Genomic DNA, 12,268 nt, shown 5'->3' with positions numbered 1-12,268 from the left:
TTTATCTTAATGGGTTTTCTTGATAACTACTTTATAAAATGTTTTATTAAAGGGTAAATCATTCATTTACGGTTTGTTGACTGGCCATGTGCTACGAACAAGAACATTTTGACGTATAGAAGTTGTTGTTAGTCCTGCATTATTCTAAGTTTCTTTCTTCAATCGAAAGTCTAGGCAAATCTTGTCATTAAGAAGGCGTATGCAAGTTTTAAGTCCATGACCTGGGGAAATATGCAAATCTGATTCAAATGAACAGAAAAAAAAACAAAGGGGGGGGGGGGGGGGGGGGGAGTGTTTCTAGAACCTGGCAACCCGAATGTTTATCTCATTGTATCAATGAAACAAGCCTTTAGTAACAACTTAAAGACGCCCCCCCCCCCCCCCTTCCAGAAGAGGTGACAGTGTGTGTGTGTGTGTGTGTGTGTGTGTGTGTGTGTGTGTGTGTGTGTGTGTGTGTGTGTGTGTGTGTGTGTGTGTGTGTGTGTGTGTGTGTGAGAGTGAGTCTCCACGTATCAGAAACTGACTGTGTGAAGAAAAAGTTCCTCGTGCTGCTTGATCTCTGTATCAGCGATAAAATAATGCACGGCAAACTGTTTTGCTGAGCCACATTGTGACACTACCTGCAGCACCACACCTTTGTTTTCACATGCGTGTGTGTTTTGTGTTGTCATTTCTACATTGACAGAATACCTACGATAAACGACTCCCAACTGTTAAGATTGTGGTGTCTCGTAGAGCAATAAGACACGCTACTGACCATTTTAGGAAAAGCCGTCATGGTGTTGTAGTTCACCTGCAGGGGAGGGCGAGAAAGATGCTCTTTGTGTTATCTTACCTAATTGCAAACAGTCAAGAGAGAACAGATGTTTATCAGGCAGAAAAGAGGAGGGGGGAAAGGGATTTAGGGGTTGAGTTCATTGTAAATGTGCTGACACAGGGACCTGTCTGTCACACAAAGAGACCGGTCTGTTTACATGGTAAACACACACATGCACACACACACACACACACACACACACACACAAATAAACTGGAGGGAATGCAAAGTCATTTTGGAGGGGGTAAGGGGTTTGAGAGTAGAGCCATGATGTGTGTAGTTAAAAACAATAGGATGTTTATTCTCTAACAGTGAGCCATTTGTGTATGCATCTACAAACCCACACTGTTCAATTCCTTCCAATACATTCACAGCCCTCTGCATCCCATTTCCTCTGCAATGCCTTGACTCATCACAGCAAGGCCGTTTTGCCATTGGCCGCCAGGCCCCGAGCATCGACTCGGCCATCCAATCAAAAGAGCCGGTTTGTTGAACACATACTGATTACTCGCCATTCGTCTGACATGTTTGATTTTTTTCTCACAATTTCTTTCCATTTCACTCTCTCTTTTCTCCCCCTTCCCCCTGCTCTTCTTCTGTTCTATTCACTGTCTCTCTCCACCCCTCCTCAGCCCCCCTCCTTTCCTTTCTTCCTGCCTCCCCTACAGATATCAGGTGTGTCACCTGAGCTCTGTATCAATAGTTAATCACCCTGGGACACCCAATCTTCAGAGCATGACAGAACTCTCCCATGGAGAGTTGTGGTGGACATCGTGTGCGTGTGTGTGTGTCCCGTGTGTGTGCGCGCCGGTGTGCCTGTGCGAGGGGGAGAGTGGGGATGCTAAGACTTGCATATTTTCAGACAGGTCAAAAGCTGCTGAGGGAGCTGGGAGAGTGAATGGGCCAGAAGTCTGCAAACAAAAGGAAGAGAAAGCTGAAAAATGAGCAGAGATGAGGAAGCATATTTTGGATTCTGCAGGGCTATGCAGTAAAAACTAGTACACACAGAACAATGATCTGACGTAGGCCTATAGGGCAGCCTGCGGATTCATCAGAAACTATGTAAATAAACACATTGTAAGTGGTTATACTTGTTTTTTAGGTTGAAACATATAAATAGATCATGATAAACCTGAATTTGAAAAACTTAATTCATCAAGGCTCTTTAATTAAAGTCACTGGACAACCGTTGGAGGGACTCAATATGTAAACTTTTCTTTATTATTATTCATTGAATAGGCACTTATGTTGCAGACCCTGCCATCATAAATGTTCTGTCCTGCTCCCTAGTGGACAAACAGTGTTATTACAAGTAAAGCAACCAATAAGAGATATGTTTGTGAGATAAATCACTTTACCTTAATTACTGAAGAGATGCACAAACAGGTGATGTGATGCAACATTTAAACTCAATAAAGCTTTCACTCCTAGAAATGCTGTCGTGTAGAGATGGTAAGAGATATAACCTTGTGACAGAGAGGATGTGAAACCATAATGAAAATAATTTGGGGGAAATTTGGAGATATTGGGCTTCATAATCATATTAACTTGACTTGTATGCTTCTACTGCTAGATCAATCGTTGATTTGTTGGCCTCTATGAGAAGTAAAAAGGAGGAATTTCCCAAAATTGCTGATATTTTGTGACAAAGTTGTAACCTCTCCTCAAATAGAAACTTCTCCAAACAAACATTCATGATATATGATTTCAGTTTGAAGAGAGGGCCACATCAACCCCTTCCTTCAACCACCTCCACAACCTGGCTCCTCCCCCGTCTACTTATCTGAGCTCCTCCACCGGCAAACTCCCACCCGCACTCTCAGGTCTGCTGACACAAACCTTCTGCCCCCCCCCCCCCCCCCCCCCCCACGTACTTACATGCATGTACTGTAAATGGAGCTGATCTTGATCATGCTCATTATGATAGTAGGCCAGTAGCACGGTGTGTTTTCAGCAAAGTGTATATAGATGTTAAGTTGCACTGAAACTTGATCATCATGTCCACATTAGATAAAACACAGAAACTTTACATTTAGATTACAAGAATTTTAAAATATCCTACCTCTGCAGATTCTAAAAACTACACTATACCTGATTACTAATAACAAATACCAGATATATTGTGTGATTAATACATGCATGATTTTATAATAACCATTAGTTGAAGTTGACAAAGTTGTGTGTATGGTTGTCTTCTGTTTTGCCTGCTGGCTGCGAGGGTCAAAGTGTCCTCTATTGATATTTAGAGTTCAGCCAGGGGCCACAGGGGATGAGCAGATTGTTTCATGCCACACAAACATAGCTTACCTCAAAGAGTTAAAAGAGGACTATTTGGAATAGATGGTTTTGAAGCGGTATGTGGAATGAAAAATAAAGTGCTTCATATACTTTAAAGCTCATGTGAGGATTTTTTTGGCTGGTCACTAAACTGACTTAAATTTGAACAGATGCCTTTATGTGACCAAAATAAAAAAGGAAATAAGATTATCATTGACAATATTATGCGGTCATTTTGAATGCCTGTAGATGAAGCTGCAGCGTAGGATGATAAACAGCACCCTGCAGAAACAGCCTTAGATTACATTTTACATGGCAGATATTCTCAATGACTCACATGTTTGATAGTTAAAACAGGAAGCAGGATACAATTTTGCATCAGAAAAACACTACTTGCACATGTGTAAAGGACAAGATCAGGGAAAGTAAAAGTGCCACTCTCTCCACAGGGGTTGCCAAAATCTCCACAGTAACTGAAGTTCCTCACAGGCTTTAAATCACATTAACTCTATTCTGCATGACCCTGGCTCATTATATACAGTTAGCAGTGTATAATGGTGCAGCAAGGTTAAACTAACACAGATTAATAGAACAGTTCTGCAAGAATCCTTCCCTCTATTAATATTATTCCTGAACAGATAATGTGGAAACTGTATTAGGGAAGAAGTGATGCATACATTCAAGATAAAACCAAAGGCTTCATAATGTTTGACCCTTTATTTGTGAAACAAAAGACTAAAAACATGATAATAAATAATAACAAAGAACGACTCGAAAAATGACGCTGACGGTCAACCGATAATGTTCAAATCCTTCTGTCCTCTTTATCTGCCTTTGCCACACAACTGAGCATGCATGACTGACACCACAACTAGGTGCAAATGACCTGAAGTGATTGAACTCAAACAAGAAGTGCAATGTGACAAAATAATCCACAGGAGGTAAAATACACATGATTGCTCCTGCAGACATTTTGGAGGCTGCTGCATGACACTTGATTTGCTGAAAGTTGGACGATGTGTATTCAAAAGTGACCTGAAATTGTAAAAGCTAAGGACAGAGTGGAGATTTTTAAAGAGGACATTTTTGATGGGAGAGCATAGAGAGCGAATATAGAGGAGCAAACTGTTCGACGCAGTGTGAGTGATAAGATATGGATGATGAGTTTTTTTCTCACAGCAAGTAAGGATTGATTTTTGTTCCAGTTTCTCAGTTGGAAATGCAGGAGTCTGTGACTTTGTGAAGTGATGACCGCTAGCTCGTAGAAAAGGACTGCCAAGCATCTGGTTGTGGCAAAATATGAATTAACTGGCACATGTGAAGTTGCTGGAGAACAGCCTGCAGGCCTCAGGGCCAGATTCTCCTCCAACCTTGCTGTGTGAGCTCAAGGGCAGCATGCTCTGATAACCATTCCTGGACAGCTACAGGAGGACGACATGGGAGATTGTGGGCAGGTTTAGCATGAGGAGTTTGCAGATTTCTCAATAAAAGAGCTGGGTGACTTTTGATATAAGGGATCTAATCCACAAATAATTTGATCACAGTGGGACTAAATCCTCCATAAAGATGTGTCTGATCCCTTGGATGAATTTCATTAACATGCAGGATCAGTTTGGAGCTGCATTGTGGGAAATGGCAGGTAATCAGTTATCTAGACTCACATCAAAGGTTTATTTAAGCTGTGATTTATGTGTCTTGTAAAACAGGGGATAATGAAGCTCTGTCTTTTTACAACCCTTTATCTTTATTCAATGTGTCTTAGATCAGGATTAAATGACTGGAAGATAAGATTCTTATGTCCTAAGATGATTTAAGATAACTGAAACCACCATTAATAATCAGCATGTAATGCAACTAGTGTTAGGTGAATTAAACAAGTAAGTATGCAGGTGTTAAGTTCACATGGTTGTCTTCTGCTCAGGTGTGTGCAGACCTGGGTAATGCATTTTTTTTAAAAACTTGTTATTGAAAGCAGTTTAGCGATCTGAAATAGATTGCAGACATCTTTCATTATAAGATATCTGAGAACAACTTGTGAGGACATTGAAGGTCCAGTTGTTAGCTTGAGAACTGAAAAAAGGTGTTCTTTCACTGAATTTACCAATGGAAATGTTTCAACACGATCTGATGTATTGCACACGCTGTTGTCTTCAAATGTTTTAGTGTGTGAACATGTTGACTTTATTGAACACAGAATGTCATCTGTGCAAACGACTGAATGGTGTGAGCTTTAACAATATTATGGAGACAAGGACTTGGTGCATCCAGCTACCCCGAAACCATGGCGATAACCTTTCTGCTAAACATATTAGGAAAGTTAATTTACTTTTAGTTTATAAGTTAAGAGTTGTCTATACAGCTAATTCACATATGTGGTACCAGAGCAGGTAGAGCTGGAACAAAAAACATACATTACAATATATTACATGTGCCTGGGAAGTGAAAAACAAAATGACAAAGTGTGAAACACTTTTACAAAATGTGAGACAAATTTATATTTTGGAAAACATTTTTACATTTATAAAACAAAAGTACAAAACCAAAACACTTTCACCAATTACAAAAAAATTGTCCTTGGTAAATGTGTTTTGGGTTTTGTAATTTTGTTTTTCAAAATGTAAATTTGTCTCAAGCCTTGTAAAAGTGTTTCACACGTTGTCGTTTTGCTTTGCACTTCTCAGCCACCGTACAATATAAACAATTAAAGACAACACCCAATGAATCATGAATAATACAAAGTTCACAAACATTATATCGTTTAAAAACAAGATATTACAAAAGGTCATCATATATAACATTCCCACACACTGTTTAAGTGTTGATGGTGTTTGATCATCAATTGATTTATACATGAGACACGTGGCTGCAAAACAGAAAAGAAAACTGTCAAAGGTCAATAAATTGTACTTGTGAATGATGTTACTATGGTGATGGCTCCTTGGTTTCATATAGACTGTATGATGGTTTAAGTGTGGTCACTCCTGCACAGAACCAGCTCATGACACAGTCAGAGAAGTGTAAAAAAGAAAAAAACATAGAGTGCATAAAGAGCTTAGCAGTGGCTAAAGGTAATTGATGCCTGATGTGCATGAACTTCATGAGGCATGGCAGCATGTTTAAATGATGGGGAAAGCCAAGCGTATTCATAAAAAATGTCCCTGTCATGATTGCGAAAACTACGTGTGAGTGTGGAGCGAGCCATATGGAAGCTGACAGTGTACTGAGTAGGCAAAGTGTGTTGAAGTTAATTAAACAGAGTGGTACTGCAATCCATTACAACAGGCATGTTATAAATCCAACCTTACTCTGTTTTATTGCACTCTTTTTTTATCTTTGAATTTAACTCAGTGGTAATACTTTATTCACTCGTGTTAGTGGAGGCTAAAAAAAACTTTGGAAGTACACTGAACTTTAAATGACATATTTGTCTGTTCTGAGGTTGTCAAAATACGATTTTTACATATTGAAGTGAGTGATTAAGTTATCAATTCAAATTATTACAATTTATGTTAATTTTTGACAGCAATGTGTCACTATTTTTCCATGTGGGTTCTGGGGCAACTATGCTTTTCTTATAGATACAAGAAGGGGGGAGGTTGGGCACCTCCGATGCAGGCTATAGTTATGTATTTTAAGACAACAACTTTTTAAAACCACACTCTTCTTTCTACCACTGGAGTAAATCTGAGCAAGAAGAAATTTAAATAATGCTCATGATGAACTGAACAGCAGCTTACCTGTCACTGCCCAGAGAGAGGAAGCCAAGGATTTGTGTTTCCCTTTCTATGTTTTATAGTATGTGCATAATACAGATGAAATATAATATGATAAAACACCAATTATTTTGTTACAATGAAATATAATTTACATTCCTTATTTCAAAATGCACATTAAAAAAAAAGAAAATCATGTTTCGTTTGATTTTTTAATGTGCGCTTCATTTTTGCCCCTCTGCTCTTTGAGTGTAATGTATACTGATCACCACAAGAGGGAGAACAAACACCGTTCGCATAGTCTGCAGCATGTTACCCATTGGTTGATTCATGATACTCCAGTGACTCATTAATGCACATCTACTGATCAGCTGTTAGGTTAAGTTTACCTTTCACAACAAATTAAAGTTCTCTTCTCTTGCACAATCATGTAACTCTTAACAGTTCCTGTGAGAAAACAAATATTAGATGCATATTTCAATGCTAACTGACATAAACACCGCTATGCTTTCAGGAAGCATGCATGCAAAGTGTCATTTTTACACTGTAATAAATCTAAAAGTGAAGGATGCAGATTTTGGTGCTTTTTGGGTCACAGAAGGACTTACAGGTCAGACCCTCAATCCATCCTTTTTCCTCCACAGCCTATTCTACTCTGTTCTCCTCTCTCTTTCTCTCTCTCTTTCTTTCTCTCTCTCTCTCGCCCTCTTTCTAGCCTCTTTCCCTCCCTTGTGCTCGCTCCCCGGCTCTGTAATCAGCCCCCTTTCAGCGATGGCCATTTTGTTTCTGTCGGCCTTATCTCCTGTTTGCAGTTTCCCCCTCTGTCATTATTCCGCTATTAGCTTTTCATCCTGGGGCTAAAACACAGGACTCACACTGACCTTATAGTCACAGCTATGCTCAAAACGTCTGCTCTGCAAGATAACATACACACCCTCTCTTTCTCTCTTTCTCTCTTTCTCTCTCTCTCTCTCTCTCTCTCCATCTTGTCCATAAAACACAAACACACACATTCACACATCCAGAGCCGAGTCTGAAACGATTTCGCTCACACACGCCTACACGTGCATGTGTACACACCCACAACTAAAATGCTCTGGACACAAAAACGTGCAAACCGAACAAACAACATTGTTTTCATTCTGGTGAAGTGAAAATGTTAGTGTAGTTAAAGTGAAAGCAACACAACCCAGACAATTCATTTCTCTGAAGACAAGATACAAGAAATCCAATTTAAGATTTACACACACCAAATGTTCCTCTTGTTTGATTTCATTTTCCATTAGCTTTCTTTTGATGGACAGAGAAAGAGAGAGGGAGAAAGTATTTATTAAATGAAATACTCCAATGTGACAAAAACCAACCTCAGGGACCGATGTCAGTATCGGTCGATATTGGCCACGTTTACAGACACCAGCAAATAATGTGGCATGACCCGATGTCAATGGCCAATTTTTACCTGCTGTGCAAAATCAATTTAATGCTGGCGTCTAGTACACTTAACTACTGATTCAGAGAAGACGTTTTTGTTGGGGAAGATGAAGCCACCTGTTGAACATACTCTGGTTTGTTTTCATTGTCAAACACGAGAGGGAATGTCAGCATTGTAGGAGTCTGACACCAAAAGAAGTCATGAAACAAACATCTGTGTCGGAATCGGCCCTAAATGTAGAGATCTGTGCATCTCGAACCATCACATAACGTTAATGTTTATTAAATAGAGTCAGAGATAGGGAGACATATTCTACAAGTGTATAGAAACCTGTCATCAGGGACTTTTTGATTAAAAAGAGAGCCTTTCATTCATTTTAAAAGCCGCTGTAAATGCATGTAAAAATAAAAAGCAAACATTATAGAATAGAATTAATTATGGTTGAATTGCATTTAGTTCTTCTGGAAGTTAAATTTTCACTGCAGAGATTTTGACACACCAAAGCCTTTTCATGTAATGCTGGCTCCCTGAAGACTTCCTGATATACCCTCATGGCACTGATTAATTGTTATTATTTGTAGCGTTCCCTGTTCTTGCTATGTTTAAATGAGTGCTGGGGGGGGGAAATGTCTGTTTTAGTGCCCTTCTGGTATTTTGAATGCTGCATAGATTTCCTTCTGTTACAAGTCAAACTGTCTGCTGTGAAGAACATCTTCGCTTAAAACTCATCATCCGTCATCTGTCAATACTTTTTATGTCACACGTTCACCATAAACTAGTTGTCAATAAGCATGCATGCAAGCAGCATGTTGACTCTTAATTTAAGCATTATCACATGCTAGAGAGTGCTGTTGTTCTGATTTTGACCACAGCTTTAATTCTCTTATAGGCAGCAGGCTGCAGGCTGTGTAGAAAAAAATAATTTTTCCCGAGCACAGCATATCAACATTGTAATGTAAGCACAACAACATCTTTACATACAATCAATGAGCAGTAATAAGAAGGTTATTGAGGTAAACACTTGTATGTGTTACACTGACCTGACTCTGATGCTGTTTATATAACCCGCTGCTATTAATCATACTGTGTGACTTTAAAGCACCACTTGTCACTTTAACTCATCATTTACTGCAGCTTGTCTTCATAGTTCTGTATAGTTCACTTTTCTCCTTTGTATACCAGTTTCTTTTATTCACATTATCTATTCCTGTTTTTATTTACCTTTAGTTTATCTACTTGCTTATTTTTTTTTTTCTGGAGTTAATGCAAAACCTGAATTTCCCCTCTTCAGACCAATAATGGATGATCTATTGTTATCTTATCCATTTATGCTGATTAAGGCATTCATTTGTGCTTTATATTGACTTGTGAAGGGTAACATGTTACTTATATACATGCTTAAAAACAAAGTGTTGTTGCTGGATATGTGTACATTAATACAAATTGCTAAAGTCATCCTAGTTTTGGGGCCTTTAGTGTTCCAACATGACATTGCACCTGTGCACAAAGTTACTTAATAAAGAAGTCAGAGTGATTAACTTCCAGATTCACTTATGAGGCTCGCAGGTGAATGTTCAGCAAATCTCTGCATGCAGGTTCCAAAATCTTCCGAATGCAAAAAAAGCGATAAATCTGTTACATTGAAATAATTACAACCATAATATTGAACAACTGGGAGCCGGTAGCCTAGTGGTTAGTGTGCTAACTACATGTACTGTACAGGGGCCGGGCGGGCAGCCCAGGTTCATATCCAACCTGTGCCTCTGGTCCCACATGTCACACTCTCTCTCTCTCCCCATCTTCTGACTCTACTGATCTGTCTCTAAATAATAATGGCATAAAATGACCCCCCCCCCCCCCACCCCCCCACCAAAAAAAATAATAAAAAATAAAAATATAAATAAAATAAAATAAAATAGAGCAATCACATAAACGCTGCAATGTTTTGGCAATGTTTATCGAAGTTAAATACACAAAATGATTATAACATTTTATTTTCTTTAAATTCCTTTAAATAAATTCCTTTAAATAAATTCCTTTGGTACTCTCATCCCTAACTCCATCTTGATGGGTTTTGTACTCTCTGTTACCTCAAACCCTCTCACCTCTCCTCCTCTCTCCTCTCATTTCCTCCCTCCTACTGTCTCAGAGAGCAGGTGCACAGTGACAGAGTCACTGGGCTGTGAAATCTCAGCTCCTTGAGACGTTTCATGCCTCTATCCAAACACACACACACGCACACACACACACACACACACACACAGAGACACAGACACACACACACACACATGCACAAACACAATGCATTATTTTTCTCCCATTTCTTCATTTCATTCCTTTCTTCACCTCTCCTTTTTCTCATCTCTCTCTCTCTCTCTCTCAGCCTGTGCCGGGATTGAGTCAACAATGTGTGATGCTCATGAATTTTACTCAAAGGAGGAGAAAAAGAGAAAAATCAAACTACAGCAGAATGAAAAATCTATGTCGTTTCATTAGGCAACAACACACGTCTCTGTGCTCGTTTGTGTGGATACGTGTGTGTCTTTGTGTATGTGAGCAACCCGTGTGTCTCTCCTGCATATGTCTCTGACCACATCTACATCTTTAATGTCTGAGACTGAATAATGTATGAACCCCTGGGCTGGACGACCCACTCACACTCACACTCTCACACAAAACACCTCTTTTTACTGCTCTCATCTGCACAAATGTCATAAAGCTAAAGCTAACAGTAACTCGTAAAAGAATGGCAGCGTCATCCGCAGTCCTGCACACCTCCCTTTTCACAACTATCCTGTCATAACCGAGATGAGATCTCGTGTTGTTGATGTGAGAGAACAAAGCATGCTTCAAAGAAGACCAGCTCTTCCTGCTCCTTTAACCACAACCACTCCTTTACTACCAGCTTCCTGTTTACAAGCTGCACACTTCCTTATGGGGTGAGCACAAAACTCACATCAAACAGTCTTTTTACTCGTCTCTCCCTTAGAGTGCTCATGCAGTTGACCATCCATTTAGCATCTCAACAGTGCGCAGCACCAAGATACAACCTCCTGTGTCCCTCTGATGCAGTCATGCATGCTTCATAGTTCTAATTTGACTTTCAAATATCTGCACACTGTCATGTTTTCCACATGCCCACACACACACACGCGCACACACACGCACACACACACACACCCTCATCTCTTCCCTTTTCTTCTTCTGAAGATATGGAGTTGAGGTCAAGGTTGCTTTCTACAGTAGCTCTGCATAATAATGCTGTGACCCTCTTGACCATCAGGCCTCTCTGTGAAGAGAGTGAATTATAATATTAATACTCTCAAGCATGCTCTCCATCTTCCCAGGGATTTCTGGCTCTTTTATTTTCAAAACATTCTCTCGTTGTATATTCATGTCGCTCGGCTTCATACAGATTGGTTAAACAAATGGCATAAAGACACTGAATAAATGAGCAGTCAAACATCTCAATTAGAGCTTCCATCAAGGGCATGAGGAGGTCACTTAATTCACTGATGAGCAATTCGATAATATGATTCATACTCTTTGGCCTTTTGTGTAGTCAAGAGTCATTGGGCAATATTGACCTGATGTGTTTGACAGTGCTCTAGATTTAGAGAAATAAATGTTCATTTGGGGTTGAGATGTTTAGAAATCAAATCCAGGCGTAATTTAAGCGTTTTCCCGACAGCTTGAGTGTTTTCTCTTGAATTTTTCGCCCATCTGTATGTCTACCCGCAACAACTACATTCCCCCCCCCACCTCCAATAACACACACACAACTCGAAGGGAAGAATGTTTGGGGCTTTTACACGTCCCAGAAAGAACAGGGAAGCGGTTCCACCCACCTCTACAAATCATTCTTAGAGGGCCATTTAGGTGCATTTCTTATGGAAACCACCATGTTATTTTGTAGAATCAATTTACAGTCCTGAGCTCACCTCTGCCAGGAATGCTCTTCAAAGTCCCACATGAGTCACTATTGCCTAGACAAGCCTGAACAGCTCCCATGTGATGGACTTAACTAAT

The sequence above is a fragment of the Labrus mixtus genome, chromosome 2, assembly GCF_963584025.1.
Source record: "Labrus mixtus chromosome 2, fLabMix1.1, whole genome shotgun sequence".
NCBI lineage: Eukaryota > Metazoa > Chordata > Actinopteri > Labriformes > Labridae > Labrus > Labrus mixtus.
The sequence above is the reverse complement of the archived record's forward strand: the minus strand, read 5'-3'. Positions refer to the sequence as shown.